This window comes from Podarcis melisellensis, assembly GCF_964234715.1.
Source record: "Podarcis melisellensis genome assembly, chromosome: 16".
Classification (NCBI taxonomy): domain Eukaryota; kingdom Metazoa; phylum Chordata; class Lepidosauria; order Squamata; family Lacertidae; genus Podarcis; species Podarcis melisellensis.
The window spans coordinates 19,625,174-19,644,655 of record NC_138533.1 but is presented as its reverse complement, the minus strand read 5'-3'; the positions used below and the strand labels follow the sequence as shown (position 1 = coordinate 19,644,655).

The 19,482-nt window shown below is 48.4% G+C and overlaps 1 protein-coding gene across 4 annotated transcripts in view; it reads right to left on the bottom strand.

Annotated features, from left to right (window-relative positions):
* The window catches only part of NOS1 (nitric oxide synthase 1), a gene marked incomplete at its 3' end in the record, with an annotated part of 178,885 nt that overhangs the window by 55,416 nt on the left and 103,987 nt on the right, over window positions 1–19,482 (bottom strand). The gene's annotated exons all lie outside the window — the stretch shown is intronic.

The window sequence follows — 19,482 nt, the reverse complement described above, 5'->3', positions numbered from 1 at the left end:
GGCGATTGGACTAGAATACCCTTGTGAGAAAGTGTGAGGAAGAGGAGGAGGAAGTTGCAAACAGGATAGAATCAAATAATTGTAGAGTTGGAAAGGACTCTGGTCTTAGTCTAAATTTCAAAGGATAGAAAGAGGTCAGCACAGAGGTTGAAAGAGCAAGGATAGTCTGGGAATCTGCAGGCCCCTTAAGCCCCTTGTAAACCCCTTTCTGCAAGCCGAGTTGCACCCAAACTTCCAGCAGTTACCGTATTTTCCGCTCTATAAGATGCACCAGACCACAAGACGCACCTAGTTTTTGGAGGAGGAAAACAAGAAAAGAAAAAAAAATTCTGAATCTCAGAAGCCAGAACAGCAAGAGGGATCGCTGCGCAGTGAAAGCAGCAATCCCTCTTGCTGTTCTGGCTTCTGGGATAGCTGCGCAGCCTGCATTCGCTCCACAAGACGCACACACATTTCCCCTTACTTTTTAGGAGGGAAAAAGTGAGTCTTATAGAGCAAAAAATACAGCATCGTCTGTGCTAAACAGAAAATCTAGGGAAGCTGGCTTAACATGGTAACCTTCAAAATGGACTTTTTTAAACAAAATATTTCCACTGCCGTACTTGCAACTGTTCGTTTCTTCTCCCAGGATCAAAACAACTTCCGCCTTCAAAGAATTTACTTCTGACCCACGTCAAATGACTTTCACAGCAGGGGGCTGTTGCTAGTTCATTATATCTGTATATTCAGGGGGTGGGGGTGGTGGGAACAACAAAAGCAAAAAAAACCCAAACCCACATATAGGAAATTGCCAACAGCCTTATTGGCACAAAGCCCTGGTGTGTTTCGACCGGGTCTTTTCATTGTCTATTTTTAAGGCTATATGCCATTGGCCTGAGCAGGCTGTTTGAATGCATAAAGATTTCTCACAGCCAAGCTGTTGTACGTTTGTACAATAGCCACTTTTGCAAGAAAAAGAAAAGGGGGCAAAGGTTTATTTGTTTGGATTTTAATCCAAGGAGGCTAAGAAACCAAACAGAAAGTTGCCCCACTATTCTTTCTCAGTTTCAGTTGCACGACCAGAATAATAATATGGAGCAATCTTAAGAGGGTTGAGGTAAGGCAAGACTGTTTAGTCCTCCCTTTCACAACTGCCTTGCAAGGTAGGCCAGTCACACCTCAAGACTATCTGGATGGGAGATTCCTTGGAATCTCAGTTATAGGATGGAAATGCATATTTGGGTGCAATTAGACTGAAGACCTGACACATTGTTTGCTGCTCTGTCCTTTATATTGGGAGCCCAGACGGGGGGAAATTGTCACCCATTCTTCAACTGCATCCGGATCAATTGCCTCAGGAAGGGACAATTGAACTTCAAGCTGATAAATAGCTGTACTTCATGCAATTGCTACCTAAATTTGCAGTGGCAGCCAATAAACTTGGTTCTAATCATAAAAGAAATTGTAGTAAAGAAGTAAAGGTAAAGGTACCCCTGCCCATACGGGCTAGTCTTGACAGACTCTGGGGTTGTGCGCCCATCTCACTTAAGAGGCCAGGGGCCAGCGCTCTCCGGAGACACTTCCGGGTCACGTGGCCAGCGTGACATCGCTGCTCTGGCGAGCCAGAGCCGCACACGGAAACGCCGTTTACCTTCCCGCTTGGTAAGCGGTCCCTATTTTTCTGCTTGCACCCGGAGGTGCTTTCAAACTGCTAGGTTGGCAGGCGCTGGGACCGAGCAGCGGGAGCGCACCCCGCCGCAGGGATTCGAACCGCCGACCTTTCGATCGGCAAGTCCTAGGCGCTGAGGCTTTAACCCACAGCGCCACCAATAAACTTGGTTCTAATCATAAAAGAAATTGTAATGGATTATAAATACATTACCCGGGACTATGATATACATGGTTCCTAACGGTTGCTTTGTGATTTCAATTCAAGTTTATTTTTATTAATTCATGTAGAGTGGTACCTCGGGTTACAGACGCTTCAGGTTACAGACGCTTCAGGTTACAGATTCCGCTATCCCAGAAATAGTACCTTGGGTTAAGAACTTTGCTTCAGGATGAGAACAGAAATTGTGTGGCGTCAGCACAGCGGGAGGCCCCATTAGCTAAAGTGGTACCTCAGGTTAAGAACAGTTTCAGGTTAAGAACGGACCTCCAGAATGAATTAAGTTCTCAACCCGAGGTACCACTGTATTGCGTTGGAAATTCTATATATTGTCAAAGGCTGTGGCTAAGTGCAATAAAGGAGACCGTGCAACATTCAGAGAAGTGCATCAACAGAAGTCTAGTGCCCAGATGAAGGGAAGTAACAGTACTGCTCTGTTCTGCCCTCCTGAGACCCCACCTGGAGTTCTGTGTCCAGTTCTGGGCATCTTACTTTAAAAAGGGTATCGACAAGCTGAAAGGTGTTCAGAGGAAGGCGACCAAGATGACCAAAGATCTGGAAACCAAACCTGCCGAGGAACGGTTAAGGGAGTTGGATATGTTTTGCCTGGAGAAGACTGAGAGGTGATAGGATAGCCATCTTCAAATATTTGAAGGAAGGGCTGTTACATGGAAGGCAGAGAGCATGCTTGCTTTCTGCTGCTCCAGACGGGAGGACTCAAACCAGTGGATTCAAAGGACAAGAAAGGGCTAAACATTAGGAAGGACTTTCTGAGGGTAAGAGACGTTCAACAGGGAAACAGCTGCGGGACTCTCCCTTGTTGGAGGGTTTTAAACAATAGGGTGATGTCCATTTCAGGGTTAAATTTATCTGTGATTTCTGCATTGCAAGGGGTTGGCCTAGATGAACCTTGGGAGTCCCTTCCAACGCTACAATTCCATCAGTTATAAAGCATGCCTGCGCTTTTGTTCTCCTGTTGTTTTGCAAAGCGTGGATGATGAAGAAGAAGAGTTTGGATTTGATATCCCGCTTTATCACTACCCGAAGGAGTCTCAAAGCGGCTAACATTCTCCTTTCCCTTCCTCCCCCACAACAAACACTCTGTGAGGTGAGTGGGGCTGAGAGACTTCCGAGAAGTGTGACTGGCCTAAGGTCACCCAGCAGCTGCATGTGGAGGAGCAGAGACGCGAACCCGGTTCCCCAGATTACGAGACTACCGCTCTTAACCACTACACCACACTGGCTTGCTTTCAAAAACCCAGATTGAATAGAGTTGCTCCCAGTCCCAACCTCTCGTTTCAGCTACTGTTGACTCCCTATGCTCCTGTGTTCTCTTGCTGTTACCACCACAGGGTGAAACGGCCTGGGCCCAGTATACCTGAAGGAGCGTTTCCACTCCCACCATTCACGCCAGACACTGAGGTCCAGCTCTGAGGACCTTCTGGCAGTTCCCTCACTGAGAGAAGTGAGGTTACAGGGAACCAGGAGGGCCTTCTCGGTAGTGGCGCCCGCCCTGTGGAATGCCCTCCCATCAGATGTCAAGGAAATAAACAACTGTCTGACTTTTAGAAGACATCTGAAGGCAGCCCTCTATTGGGGAATTTTTAATCTCTAATGTTGTACAATTTTTTAATGAGCTGTAAGCCTCCAAAAGTGGCTGGGGAAAGCCAGCCAGGTGGACGGGGTATAAAAGCATTCTTCTTCTTCTTCTTCTTCTTCTTCTTCTTCTTCTTCTTCTTCTTCTTCTTCTTCTTCTTCTTCAGTCAACTTAACTTTGGCAAATGTACTTTAATGATGGGTGGGGTTCTGCTCGCTCCCTCCCTCCCTCCCTTTATCTGATCAAAGCCATTCCATCGAAATATAAACACCAAGCTGGGAAAGGAGACACATTTCCTTCCTTACCAACGTAGAAGACAATCCACTCAGCTAGAAGTATAATCTCTGAGTGGACTGAAACCCTTGTTCTGAAACACACCTGGGGTGTGCTTCCTGCCACCCACTGCCCCGCTTGGGGCCTAGAAAATATCTGTAAGGAACACAAAAGCATTCTGACAGTGCTCCATAAACAGGAATATTGCTGCAGTGGGAACTTTAGAGCAGGTTTGCATAACATTTCCAAGCGAGCAACTGCAATTGTCCTCAGCCCTGTAAACCAGGCGTGGGAAATCATATGCGGCAGCTAGACTGGTGACTAGGAGTGGCCACTGAGACCATATAACACTGGTCTTGAAAGACCTACATTGGCTCCCAGTACGTTTCTGAGCACAATTCAAAGTGTTAGTGCTGACCTTTAAAGCCCTAAATGGCCTCTTCCCTGAATACCTGAAGGAGCATCTCCACTCGCATTGTTCAGCCCAGACACTGAGGTCAAGCTCCGAGGGCCTTCTGGTGGTTCCCTCACTGCAAGAATTGAAGTTACAGGGAAGCAGGCAGAGGGCCTTCTGGGTGGTAGCACCCACCCTGTAGAACGCCCTCCCATCAGATGTCAAGGAAAGAAACAACTATCTGACTTTTAGAAGACATCTGAAGGCAACCCTGCTTAGGGAAGTTTTTAATGTTTGATGTTTTATCACTGCTTTATTATTATTATTATTATTATTATTATTATTATTATTATTATTCTGTTGGGAGCCGCCCAGAGTGGCTGGGGAAGCCCAGCCAGATGGGTGGGTTATGTATGTATGTATGTATAAATAAATAAATAAATTGTTGTTGTTGTTGTTGTTAGGAGTGCTAGAGAGATAGAGAGAGAGACTTGGCCTTGCAGCAGAATCTCAAGTCTCCATTCTGGGCTGTTCTGAAGTGAAACAATTCCGGAAATGATGTCTATATACCTCAGACTCTAAGACCGTCCCATGAAGGCTTGTTGGTGGCCCCACCTGCAGCGACTACCTGGGTGGCCCCTGACCTGTGACAGGGCCTTTTCCATGGTGGCTCCCCAGTTGTGGAATGCCCTCCTGGGTGAGGTCCATCTATCGCTCTCCTAATTGCAAAAAAGAAAAAAATGCTGCAACGTGGATTTGCTGCATTCGAGCCATCCAGGTCTTGCTGAAATCCAGCTCCCATCAGCCTCTGCTGGCAGGACCCAGAGTCAGGGGGATGATGGGAGTTGTACGCTAACAACACTTGGCATGACAAAGATTCCCCACCCTGACACTAGGGCAAGAAAGTGCTTTCATCCAGTTCTGTTGTAAAACCCCAAAATTCTGGTATGTGGTTGGAGTCCTCCCACAAAATACTGACAGCCTAGAAGCGACACCAAGGAGACGACAACCTAGGAACGCACCCTGAAAGACAGGATTTCTAATTCATTTCTTATTTACTGCATTCATATCCCACCTTTTCCCCCCAAGGAGCTCAAGGTGGCATAGATGGCTCTCCCCCTCCTCATTAATCCCCACAATAACCCTGCAAAGTAGGTTAGGCTGAGAGGCAGTGACTGGCCCAAGGTCACATTCAAGTGAGGTTCATGGCCAAGCAGGGATTTGATCCCAGGTCCTAGGGCAATGGGTGGGACATGGGTGGTGCTGTGGGTTAAACCACAGAGCCTAGGACTTGCCGATCAGAAGGTAGACGGTTCGAATCCCCGAGACGGGGTGAGCTCCCGTTGCTTTGTCCCTGCTCCTGCCAACCTAGCAGTTCAAAAGCACGTCAAAGTGCTTGTAGATAAATAGGTACCACTCTGGTGGGAAGGTAAATGGTGTTTCCATGTACTGCTCTGGTTCGCCAGAAGCGGCTTAGTCATGCTGGCCACATGATCCGGAAGCTGTACGCCTGCTCCCTCAGCGAGATGAACGCCGCAACCCCAGACTCAGCCACGACTGGACCTAATGGTCAGGGGTCCCTTTACCTTTACCTTTTACCTAGGGCAACACTCTAACCACTACACCACACTGGCTCATCGGCAGGATCACGAAGATCCCATGGCTGGGAGATCAGGGAGCACCGAAGCTTACTAACAAAATGGAATTAGCAAGGTTTCTGGATGCCAGGGTGCAATCGTGGTAATTCTCTGCCTCCCCTTGAAAGGGGGAGGAGAGAAAGGAAGGAGGAGGGAGGGAGAGAGACTTTGATAATGAAAGAGAAACTGGGGGGGGGGGGAGCTAGAAAGGAGCAACAGGAAACTTTGATCTGCAGCAAATTCTTATTCATGATTAGGCTTGTTGATCTAATTGCAAATAGAAACCCAGGAGGTGAAACACAAAAGGATAATCAAATATGTGATGTGGCGTAGGCCAGGGGTGGGGAACCTTTTTCGGGCTCCGTGGGACAGATCCTTATCAGGATCTGCCTCACGAGCTGGGTTTGAAAGGTGAGTGGGTTTGCCACCTGTCAAAAATCCCTTCTGCTGGGATCTTAAAAGGGAAGAGGGAGGAGGCTCGCAAATGCCCCTTTGTGACTGCTTCGCATTTTACGACGTTCTTTATGATACCAGGGACTTGAAAGTGAAGGAAGAGGGAGGCTCACAAATGCATTTGCAAACCTCTCCCCCTTTAAGTCCCTGAGACCAGGAAGGGAAGAGGGAGAAGACTTGCAAAAGCATGGCCAGGAATTATGTTGTGGAGGCAGGCAGAACCTCCGTTAGTTTTCTTTTATTGATTTCCTTGATTTCAGAGAGGCAGCTGCTCCCCCTTGGCTACGCCCATGTTTGTGGGGCACTCTCTCCTCCCCTTTTAAGTCCACGATCTTACACCCTTCTTTTGACTCTCTACTCATAGACAGCTAGGTAAACGTAAAGGGACCCCTGACCGTTAGGTCCAGTTGTGGCTGACTCTGGGGTTGCGGCGCTCATCTCGCTTTATTGGCCGAGGGAGCCGGCGTACAGCTTCTGGGTCATGTGGCCAGCATGATTAAGCCACTTCTGGCGAACCAGAGCAGCGCACGGAAACGCTGTTTACCTTCCCACCGGAGCAGTACCGATTTATCTACTTGCACTTTGACGTGCTTTCAAACTGCTAGGTTGGCAGGAGCAGAGACCGAGCAACAGGAGCTCACCCCGTTGCGGGGATTCGAACCGTCAACCTTCTGATTAGCAAGTCCTAGGCTCTGTAGTTTAACCCACAGCGCCACCCGCGTCCAATTGCAAAGGTACTGCATGGTAAATCCCTGTCCTCCTGCTCATCAGCAGATGTCACCAGTGGTTTGGGGAAATTGGCCTGGTGGGCCAAATTTGGCTCACACGCTGGATTCTTCCCATGGGTGGGCATAGCTGTGCCCTCTTTTTTGTACACAGGACAGCAGCAGCTTAGTAAAAGTGGAGGGAAGACCTGTTCAAGTCACACCCACCTCATTTCATTCCCGTTTGTGCCTGGGACTCTCTGTCCAGTTAAATATTTCACGCGCTGCTCCCTGCAGACTTGCAGTCCACCCTGCAGCGTACTGTAGGGAAATGGGCGGGGAGGGGAGGGTTAAGTATCTCCTCCCCACTTACTTCTGTGCTCCCACTCAGAACCTCCAGTGCTACTTTTCAGTTAAAACACATCCTCTCTCTCTCTCTCTCTCTCTCTCTCTCACACACACACACACACAGAGAGAGAGAGAGAGAGAGAGAGAGAGAGAGAGAGAGAGAGTCTAGTTTAGCCCCAGCATCAGACCCAGTCTGCCCTGAGGCAGGCTCCTCTGTCTGGTCAGCATTCCCATGACTCCTCGCTTGCCCAGCTATGTCTGAAAGTCCCAAGGAGGAAGAGAACTTCAGTTCCTGGTTAGATCTCTCCACAGGCAATTGACGGCTTTCCCTGTCCGGTCACTAATATTTCTATTTCAAGATTGGCAGGCCAGGCAAAGGTAAGGGCTTGAGTTTCCCCCGCAAAGTCCTCTGAGGACATGCACATCTCAATTCAACTGAGCAAGAAAAGAGGCTGATCTAATCTGAACATGCTGAAAAGGGGATCTGGGGTCTTGGAGAGGTGGGGCTTGGCCCACATCCTAGGGGATCAAAGGGAAAGCAGAAAGCCCCCCCCCCTCCTCCTTGCCAGCCTGCAATTAACAGAGGCAAGTCTGAAATGTACCCAGAAGAAAGGGACAAACACTTCCTACCCGAGAACATGAGACCATCATGTGCAAAGATAAAGAGCTCAAGTGCCCAGTGGGAGGCAAAGGTGGGACCGAAGGGAATCGAAAGGCTTTGCCTTGCTATCCACCAGCTCACCCACAAGGATGTACTTGAGGGCAGATTTAGAATTAGAAAAAGAAAGGAAAGGGAGGAAGAAAGAAACAATAAATAAAAAGATTTAGCAGCAAGGACAAGGTAGAGCTCAGGAAGTGCCTGAGGGTGGTACCCAAAGTCCTCTGTGAGAAGCTTAGTCCCTTCCACTAATCCTACTCCAGAGCAATGATTTTCACAACACAATGTTTTCCACTTACAACTTGTTCAATGTAAGAAGAGCCTGCCAGATCAGGCCAGTGGCTCGTCTAGTCCAGCATCCTGTTCTCCCAGATGGCCAAATGGGAAATCCCACAAGCAGGATTTGAGCACAAGAACACTATCCCTGCCTGCAATTTACAGCAGCTTGTATTCGGAAGCCATTGTGAATAGTAGCCATTGTGGATAGTAGCCATTGCTAGCCCTCTCCTCCTCCACAAATTTGTCCATTCCTCTTTTAAAGCCAGAGAAGCTGGGGGCTCCCGTGGGCAGGGTTCAAAATTAGCCAAGGGCCAGGCGCTTTTTGCACCTGGCTATCGACCACTTGCGGCCAAGCGAAGGTGCCTGGGCGCCAGGATGGCTTCTGACGTCTCCACCATCTGGAATTGCATGCCTTGGGATCATTGGATCTTGACTGCTGACACACACTGATATCTCCTCCTGCAGAATTCTATGAGTTACCGTATTTTTTGCTCTATAAGACTCACTTTTTCCCTCCTAAATGTGTGTGCGTCTTATGGAGCGAATGCAGGCTGCAGAGCTATCCCAGAAGCCAGAACAGCAAGAGGGATTTTATTTATTTATTCAGAATGTTTTTTTTTCTTGTTTTCCTCCTCCAAAAACTAGGTGCGTCTTATGGTCTGGTGCATCTCATAGAGCGAAAAATACGGTATATTTTATCTGTAGAACCAGAATGAATTCCAGGAACCAAAATGCTTTTTCTGCGCAGCCTGAGCAGGAGCAGTAAACAACATTATAGTTAATTGTTGCAGGTTGCCTTCAGTTACCCCACCTCACTGCCCTGTTCACAGTTGTGAAGAATATCCCTACTTTATGAATGGTCCGTGTCACCATTAAAAGGAGAGAGGTCGGAATAGGCCGATAGATAGGTGGACTGTCCCTGGATCAAGTGACTTTCCTTCTTTCAGTTCTCAAAGTTCTTAACCTAGCTCAGTGTTGTCATCTGAACTAGCCAGATGTTTAACTGAGAATCAATCACAGCCAGCCCATCCTTTGAAAAAAAAAGACTTTAGAGCCATCTTGCCCCCAAATGGCAACTAGACATTATGATTTGGAATGTAACCTTGGTTTAAGGAGACATTTGTCGCCTAGCTTATATACCTGAATTTCTAACAGTGCCGTTAATAAGTACGGAGTGAATAAGTAATTTATTTTATCTCTCCTGAGTCTTTCAGCACTCAGCTTCATTGAATGCCCGTGGATTCTGATACAGTGGTACCTCAGGTTACATATGCTTCAGGTTACATACGCTTCAAGTTACAGACTCCGCTAACCCAGAAATAGTGCTTCAGGTTAAGAACTTTGCTTCAGGATGAGAATAGAAATCGTGCTCCAGTGGTATGGCGGCAGCAGGAGGCCCCATTAGCTAAAGTGGTGCTTCAGGTTAAGAACAGTTTTAGGTTAAGTACGGACCTCCGAAATGAATTAAGTACTTAACCCGAGGTACCACTGTATTATGAGAGAGGGACAAAATCTTTTGTCTCTCCACCGTCTCCATGCCATTTATCTAACCAACATGTGTACCTATGAGTGAAATCCTCCTAATATAATGCATCTCATTTTCACTGATCTATACGTTTACACTTTACCATAGCACATTTATTTACTGATTGCCTTTATTCCCCACCTTTTCTTCTAGGGCACTCAAGGTGGCACACAGTTCTCCCGCCCTCCTCCTTTAATCCCCCACAACAACCCTGCGAGGTAGATTACGTCGAGAATTGGCGACTGGCTCCCAGTGAGAGCTTTATGGCCAAATGGGGATTTGAACCCTGGTCTCTTCTGGGTCCTAGTCCGGTACTCTAACCACTGTGCAAACACCTGTCTGCAGTAGTGCATTGCAAAATTCAGAGAAGTGCCCATTCCAAAGGATTTCAAATGAGGCAGGCTGGCTTTTAAACGTGAACCAAACTGTCTTTCTCCCCTGTCCTCCGTAGGAAGATGGCCTGCCTGCAAAGTCTGTTGCCAGCAGATCAGATGCCATAAACAACAGCTACCTGTTTCATTTCGGATATCTCATCTCTCCAGGCACTAGATTTTCTCCCTCTCCAGCCTTCCAGCTTTCTGTGCCCTGCTCTGCCCTGCTATTTATTCCTCTCCCTCTTTCTCTGTGCATATTTGTGTATTGCCCCTAAGGGACCTGAGTCCTCCCCACAGCTGATGCTGCTGACTTTTGTTTCCAAGCGAGTGAGTCATCCTGGACTCCTCGCAGCCCCCGTGGCTGATGTTCGCCCCTCCTTGGGTGAGTGACAGGGCGACTTGGAGCTGAAGCCATCTGCGTTCCGGGTGGAGATATCAACTAACTCTGCTGGTGCAGCCCATACGCCAATCACAGAGCAGCAGAGCAGATGATTTGACTGTGTCTCTGCGCATAACAACCCCAACTAGCAATTCAGGAAGAAAGCTAAGCAAGCAATGACATATCCACCAGCGCCAGGGGACAAATCTCATGGTCACCTATTTCAGGAAGCTGCCTAGCAGTGTGCTGTCCACACTGACTGGTGACGGCAATCTGGGCTCCTTGGAAGACCAACTCAAACTTTGAACTTGATGCCTGCAGTGCAAGCGTTCTAGTGCTGTGTTACGGTCAACCCCATGAGCTTTGGTTACACCCAGTGCTGGCTGGCGCCCATTGGGGCTGGCAGGGCAGAAAGCAGGAAACTCAACAGTAAAGGTAAAGGGACCCCTGACCATTAGGTCCAGTCGTGGCCGACTCTGGGGTTGCGGCGCTCATCTCGCTTTATTGGCCGAGGGAGCCGGCGTACGGCTTCCGCGTCATGTGGCCAGCATGACTAAGCCGCTTCTGGCGAACCAGAGCAGCGCACAGAAATGCCATTTACCTACCTATTTATCTACTTGCACTTTGATGTGCTTTTGAACTGCTAGGTTGGCAGGAGCAGGAACCGAGCAACAGGAGCTCACCCCGTCACGGGGATTTGAACCGCCTACCTTCTGATCGACAAGTCCTAGGCTCTGTGGTTTAACCCACAGCGCCACCTGCGTCAACAGTAGGTGGTGCCAGCTTCAATGATAGGCAGAAAGGCTAACAGTAGGTGGCGCCAGTGACAATGAGAGGCAGGAGCAACAAATTCTAGTTTTGTCCCCATCCTCCCTCCTGCTGTGTTCTACAAAAGCACAAGGAAGACTAAGGAAGAGGAAGGTGGCAGGTGGTGCCATCCCTTGGACTAGTTGTAAGGAAGTTGGCAGGCAGGGTGGGATTTGGCTGAGGGCAGGCTGAGGTCAGTGGAGCAATGCTCCAGTTTGCCCAAATGGCCTAGCCTCCACTGGCCACCCCATAGCCTCTGGGGAAATCATACTGCTCTTAAAGGAAGCTTGCAGCTTGATTGCTTTTCCTACCCAGGGAGATGCCAGAGGTTGAACCCAGGATCTCCTCTGTGCAATGCGTGGGCTCTGCTGCCAAGCAATGTCCTTTCCTATATGTAAATTAATGCTTCTGAATGATTGTAAGGAGTCCACCGCAGAAGTCTATCTAGATGGCATCGTTGGGAGCTGGATATACGACGTGACAGCCATCTTTAGGCAAGGGGGAAAAATAGAACAAGGTTACTGGGCACTGAATGAGCCATGCTCTATTTTTACCCAGGAGCTGGGAGGAAGTAGAATGCCTCCCCAATGCCTCTCATAGAATCACAGAATCATAGAGCTGGAAGGGACCCCAAGGAACATCTAGCCCAACCCCCTTGCATTGCAGGAATCTCAGCTAAAGCATCCAGGACAGATGGCCACCCAACCTCTCACGGGTGGGGAAGAAGTCTTAGCATCTCCCGTGCTGTCTAGGGAGCATCGGAATTTGCACCCTGGTTAGATGCTAACAGAAGGGTCTTTTTTTGCATCAGGATCCCACCCCACTGCCTATCCACAGAGAGAGTAGGGGGTAGGCAACCTACTTGATGAAGATGGAGTCTTTGCTCACAAGGCTTGATCCTTGGGGGATGTGGTCATAATTCTGCCCCACAGGAGAGAGCCAATGTGGCAGAGTGGTTAGACGAGTGGTTCCCAACCTCTCATTGGCCATGCATCTCTAAAATCCTGATGTACACCCCCTCCCCATGGCATATAATTCTTATTATTCAAAAAGTGAACTCCTGTTCACATGGAGGAAGCCTAAAAGGCCATTAACTTGAGTCTCAACGAGCTTCCAAATTGCCCCCCTTAAAAATCAAATTGCTCCCCTCTGGGGCGTGTGCCCCGCATTGGGAACCATGGGGTTAGACGGTCAGACTAGGAACTGGGAGATCAAGGTTCAAATCCCCACAGGGAATAAGTGACCTTGGAGGGCAGTCATTGTCTCTCAGCCGAGCCTACTTCACAGGGTTGTTGTGAGGATGAAATGGGGAGGGGAAAACCAGGCACGCCACCCTGATCTCCTTAGTGGAAAAAGGCTGGTCCATCTAACTCAGCACTGTCTACACTGGCTGGCAGCAACTTTCCAGGGTTTCCTACAGGAGTCCTTCCCAGCCCAAGCTGGAAATGCCAGCTGAGATCAAACTTGGGAATTGCTGCATGCAAGGCAGATGGTTTAACCGCTGAACCCCTATTCACAGTCCCCCCCTTCTTTTTCAGCACCTTGTAAAAGTTTCTGTTCCGACAAGAAGTGGTGCAAACTGCTGGATGCAATGCCACAAACCCTGCAGGATACCCTATGCAAAAAGCAAGCAACAATTTGTATATTTGCAGAATTTATACGTATCATAGATAGTGGCTTCCCTCTGTCACCAAATCTGGGTTTACTGTGGTGCAGAATTGTAACACTTCTGTATTTTTAAAGCACATAGAATCATAGAACTGTACAGCTGGAAGGGTCATCTAGCAGTCCAAACCCCTAGAATGCAGGAACGTAGGATTCGAACCCAGGAGCCTGAGATTAGGAGTCTCAAGATCTACCGGCTGAGCTACCCCAGCAATGCCCAGCCCTGTCCATAAAGGTAAAGGGACCCCTGACAGTTAAGTCCAGTCACAAACGACTCTGAGGTTGCGGCGCTCATCTCACTTTACTGGCCGAGGGAGCTGGTGTTTGTCCGCAGACAGCTTCCGGGTCATGTGGCCAGCATGACTAAGCCGCTTCTGGCGAACCAGAGCAGTGCATGGAAATACCATTTGCCATCCTGCCGGAGCGGTACCTATTTATCTACTTGCACTGGTGTGCTTTTGAACTGCTAGGTTGGCAGGAGCTGGGACTGAATAATTGGACCTCACCCGGTCACGGGGATTTGAACCGCCGACCTTCTGATCAGCAAGCCCTAGGCTCTGTGGTTTAGACCACAGTGCCACCCGTGTCCCAATAGCCCTGCCCATACCTAGCCAAATATTTGGCTTCTGATGGCCTGTTGGGTAGGACCACCCCTCAAAGTCGCTCTCTTCTTCCCAATCCTGTCTGAAGGTGGGATGCAGAATGAGAGCATCGCACACAGTCATTACCAGGACTTTCCATCCAGTCTCAGTGGCTTTGCTTATGCAGAATGAAGTGTGGAGGGGATTACAATCCTAGCAGCTTTGATCACTTCCTTCTTGCTGTTCAGTTATGGAGAAAAGACGACAATGAAAGGTGGGGGCGGGGGGGAGAGGGGAAGGAAGATGACAAGAAGCCAAACCTGTCAGCTTTTTTTAGTGGGTTTTTTTTCCCCCAGAGACAGGCACCTGAGACAATCTTAACAAGTTGGGGCAAAAAAACTATGAATGAATGAATTCAGTGAACGCTCAGGTATGTCAAAGTGATGACTTAGTTTTAATTCCATGAAACTAGGGCTACAAGCATTAATTAATTGGCACCAATTGCTGATGGTTGCTTTAATGACAGTTTGAGTGTGTGTGTGTGTGGTTGTTTTTTTTAAAAGAGAGCCAGCAAACAGAGGGAAGTCACTAACCCCAACTACAGACCCCTTTTATGCTTCAGCAAAGGAAATATAGAGCTCTGCAAAGAAAAGGAAGATGCAAAGCAGAAGGTGTAGCTATTCAGGAGCATGATCCTGCAACTATTATGCAGAAGCCAGAGGGGCATCTTGAAAGTTTCATAGAATTGTAGAGTTGGAAGGGACTGGAAGGGTCATCTAGTCCAACCCCTTGCAGTGCAGGAATCTTTTGCCCAATGTGGGGCTCAAACCCACAACCCTGAGATTAAGAGTCTCGTGCTTTACCATCTGAGCTATCCCAGGTCAGTTTACCACCCTGTGGGATTCAAGCTATAGAGTAGATCCTGCTTGCAGGTTTCCCTGTTTGGGCATCTGGTTGGGCACTGTGAGAACAGGATGCTGGACTCGATGGGTCTTTGGCCGGATCCTGCAGGGCTCCTTACCCATCTTATATATTTATATAATAAATCCATGACATCACAACATCATACAATACATAAGTATAATGGGTGTAGCCAGGGGAGCAGCTGACCCCCGCCAAAATCAAATCAATTTTAAAAAAATTAACTAAAAGTAGAAATAATCAAAATATTTGAAATCGAAATGCTCGCTGATGATGTCACGAAAGGTTTTCAGCTCCCTGATTTTCTTTGTTTATTATTTAACTTCTTAGTTTTCAAATGTCTAAAGATTCTGACAGATTTTTCTGAACGTTTGGGGGTCAAAAGAAAGCAATTTAAAACAACCGTAGTTGAGAAATGCCGTTCCAAATCTGCTAGACGGAGCCAGACAGAGGATGGTGACAGGTGCTTGTCCTGTCCCTTGCCCCCCCCCAACAGAAATCCTGACTATGCCCATGATAAGTATGCAAAAGAGCTTTTACATAACTGTAATACAGTGCCCAACCAATTGCTGCATGTTAGCAGGGAAAACTCACAAACATACTAAATGCATCAGTTTAGCAATGGCTGCTTAGCTGGGCAGGCATCTCAGAAACAAATCTAACCAAAAGCATTTATGGAAAAGCACACAGCGCAAGAAGGGGTCTCACAGACTACAAACGTGTCCCTCCTGCTTTCGCTCCTCACTTTCAGCTACCTCAAGAGACCAGACTTGGGACCACTGTCCCTGCAATGAGAACTATGTGGAGTCCTTCTAGCGATGGGCTGGCTACCTCTAACAAGGCAGCAGCTACCAAGTCCAGGTCTTTGTACATTTGAGTTTTCTGCAAATATTGAGAGAAGCAGAGTCAGGACAGGCAATCTTTTTCACCATGTTGGTGGTGGCACCCTTCCTGTGGAACGCCCTCCTGTCAGATGTCAAGGAGACAAAGAACTACACAACCTTGAGAAGACACCTGAAGGCAGCCGTGTATCGGGAAGTTTGCAATGTTTGACGTTTTATTATGTTTTCATTATGTGCTGGAAGCTGCCCAGAGTGGCTGGGGCAACCCAGCCAGATGGGTGGGGCATTATCTTTATCATTATCATTACTACTGTTACTATTATTAGTGTAGTCTCCTGAAACACCCAGACCCACCATTCCTGAACCATGCAGCAAGTCGGATTTGGGAATCCGGTCGCCCTCCCTCACGACTGGATGCCGGAAACAGAAAAACAAGGCATTCTCACCTATGTACAATCATACTTCATGTTACGTTCATTAAGGTTACATCTTTTCAGGTTGTGTCCCGCAGTGACCCAGAAGTACCAGAAAGGGTTACTTCCAGGTTTTGCCGCTCATGCATGCGCAGAAGTAGCAAATCGCAACCCGCGGATGTGCAGACGCTGGTTGTGTTCTACTCATGTTGCGAACGGGGCTCCGGAATGGATTCTGTTCGCAACCAGAGGTACCACTGTATTTATTCAAGATTCACTGAGAGATATGGAGGGTGCAGCCACCCGAATAATGGCGTTGCTCCAACTGGGCTGCCCTCCCTAGCAACGCCAATTCCCTTTACGGTGGCCGTCAGGGGTTAATTGCCTATGAGTCTTTTGCTCTTGCACTTTCAATGCACGCTGGGTTCTGGGAGAAGGGGGATGGGGAATGCTTTCCAGTGATCACGTGTCAGCTGGCTGATCTGTCTCTGTCTCCCCCTTCTCTTCTCCCATCACCTCTCAACTCTTCTGTTCACCTGTGACATTCCTCAACCCCCCCGCTTCAAATCAAGACTGCCTTCCTCTTCTCAGGAAGGTTCAGGAGGAGGGGGCAGCGCTCCCCACCATTCCTCCTCAGTCCAGTCCCTGGCACAGCAGAACCACCAGGTGTTGAATGTTATACCAGTCTGGTTGCATTCTCTCCAGTATACTCTGCCTTGCATTCATGAGATATAACCTGAGTAATGTACCAATGAGGCAGAATGATGTGTGGACAGTCCAGTATAAATCCAGCGCACTACTATTGGGTCAATGGCATGTTGCACATTACACCAGCAAAAAGCCCCCCCGGTCTGGAAGGGCCCCCTGAAGCACCTCTGCTTTATTTATTGGCCATATTAGCACCCCACATTTCAGATTTAAAAACTTGAAAGCCATTTAGTAAAAATGCATTGATATCGGCAGTGACAATTTTTCTTTAAAATGCACTGTTTTGTCTCGTCATTTAGCTATTTGCCCTGAGCTCCAAACCGGATGTAGGGCAGGATATAAGAATCTCAAATAAGAAGGGAAATGATTAATTCCGATAAAACTCAGCTTAAATCCATAAGTTACAAAACAGCTTTTCTAATACATATATATATTAAAAAATCAACTCAGGGAGACCAGCGTTCAAATCCCAACTCTGCCATGAAGCAAATTTGGCAACTTACTGTAACTTAGCTTAAAAGTGGCCTACCTCACAGGGTTGTGACGATAAAATGGAGAGAGGGAAAAATAAACTTGACCTCCTTGGAAGAAAGGCCAGATATAGGTGATATAGATATAGATGATATAGATGATATAGATATAGGTATAGATATAGATGATATAGATATTGTGATGGGACGATGAGCTGCTTGTGCGTAAAATGCAAGTCCCTCAGAGTTTGATCAGGCTTTCAAACCTCTGCCTGTGACGGAGCCCCTCCAGCATGGCTGCGTCAATCACTAGTAGAATCCGAAAGTGGCTGCTTTCGGAAACGTTTCCAACATAAAAGCTCCTTAACGGAAACACGTCGTCTGGCCTCTCGGCGTGACAGTTTCCGTCGAGGTGTGGGTGTCCCTATAGGAGGTCCTGAGACCTCCCCACTGGTTTCGCTTGAAGCGTCTCTGAGCCATCCCTCCGACTCACTTTCCCTTGGAGTTCTTGCTCGCCCTCTACTGGTTCCCTCTTCCGCTGCTACTGCTCTCTCACCCTCAGTGAGCCTTTGCGCCTCCGGCGCTTTAGATGTCAGTTCCCTGACATCCACCTCCCCTCCAGGGCCCCCTTCACCCCCTCCCGTCTCCTCTCCTACTGGCGGTGAGGAGGTAAAACCCTTGAAAGAACCTCCCTCATCTTCCGACGTCGCGAACACTTCCTTCCACTTGTTGCTGTTCCTACTCTCTAGGTACTCTTCGTCATCAGAGTCCACTCCCTCTTCCAACTCCGACTCCGCGAACCCTTCCATTTCCTCTTCCTCATCGGTGGTGCCGAAATACTCCCTCCTAAACCTTGCTATCGGCTGAGGTTTCCTCGGGAACCTTTGATGGAACGTTTCTGTTAAAACCTCGTCATTGACTTCCTGCGCACTTACCCAGGTGTTTTCTGACTCCGGTTCCCCTTCCCACGCCACTAAATACTCCACCTGATTTCCCTTCCACCTGGAATCGAGGATTTCCGCTACATGGTTGCGGCGTTCCCTCTCTTCCAAGGCTGGTCCCCTGACGTGCTCCCCTTCACCTCCTCCCCTGTATGGTGACAGTAACGACCTGTGGAACACTGGGTGCAATTTCATGTGATTGGGTAATCGGAGTTTGAAAGCTACCGGGTTGACCTGCTGAATCACCTCAAAGGGTCCCAATCTTCTGGGCCTCAGTTTCTTACAACCCCCTTTGAACGGCAACCCTTGGGTTGACAACCACACTTGATCCCCCACCCTTATGGTTTCACCTTCCCTTCTGTTCTTGTCTGCCTGCTTCTTATATTGTGCCTTAGCCCTTTCTAAGTTGAGCTGGAGCTGCTGATGGATGGCTTCCATCTCTTCTACAAAATGTTCAGCCGCTGGGACGCTCCATCTCTCCCCTCCTTCCCCTGGAAATGCCCTGGGGTGACACCCGTAATTAGCCAAAAAGGGACTCATCCCTGTGGACACATTCTCCGCATTATTGTAGGCAAATTCTGCCAACGCCAACTTTTCGACCCAATCGTTCTCTCTGTCATTGACATAACACCTAAGATATTGTTGAAGAATGCCATTTGCCCTTTCCGCCTGCCCGTTGGTTTCAGGGTGCCGGGCAGTTGAAAAATTGACTTCCACGTGTAACAAGCTCATGAGCTTCCTCCAGAACCTGGAAGTAAATTGTTTGCCTCGATCTGAGATCACCCTCGAGGGAGCCCCGTGCAACCTAAAGATATGTTCCACAAACAACTTCGCCGTTTCTTCTGCTGTGACTGCATGTGAGCATGCTACAAAGTGGCACATCTTAGTTAACAGGTCTACTACTACCATGATGGCTGTTTTCCCCTTGGACCTTGGCAGATCCGTCATAAAATCTATTGATATCGCTTCCCAAGGCCGTTCTGGTGTGGGTAAAGGTTCTAATAACCCTGCCGGCGCCCTTCTTTCCCCTTTGGCTCGCTGACATTGGTCACACCCTCTTACATACTCCCTTACATCTTCCCTCACCTTAGGCCACCAAAATTCCCTGGTAACCAACCACATGGTCTTGTGTTGCCCAAAATGTCCCGCCGTGGGGCTATCATGCAACTGCTTGAGTACTCTCCCCCTCAATTCACCTTCGGGTATATACAGTGCCCCTTTGTAATACAATGCCCCATTTCTTTCCTCAAAACCTCCGGGGCTCTCGCCCTCCCCCCTGAGACCTCTGAGCTTATCCTGGGCATATTCATCATTTTCCGTTTCCTCCACCAGTTCTCGTTGCCCCACCATCGCCGCCCCACACACCCAGCGGTCCTCCGGGATGACATGTCTCTCTTCGATCACCCCCTCCCCTTCCCAATATTCTGGTTTGCGTGAGAGCGCGTCCGCCCTGACGTTTTCTGGGCCTGGCACATAACAAATCTCAAAGTTAAATTTGGAGAATTCCTGTGCCCATCTCACTTGTCGTTGGTTGAGCACTCGAGCTGTTCTCCAATACTCTAAATTTTTGTGGTCGGTGCACACTTGCACCTTGTGTTGTGCCCCAATTAATAAATGTCTCCACCTCCGGAATGCTTCGTGAATGG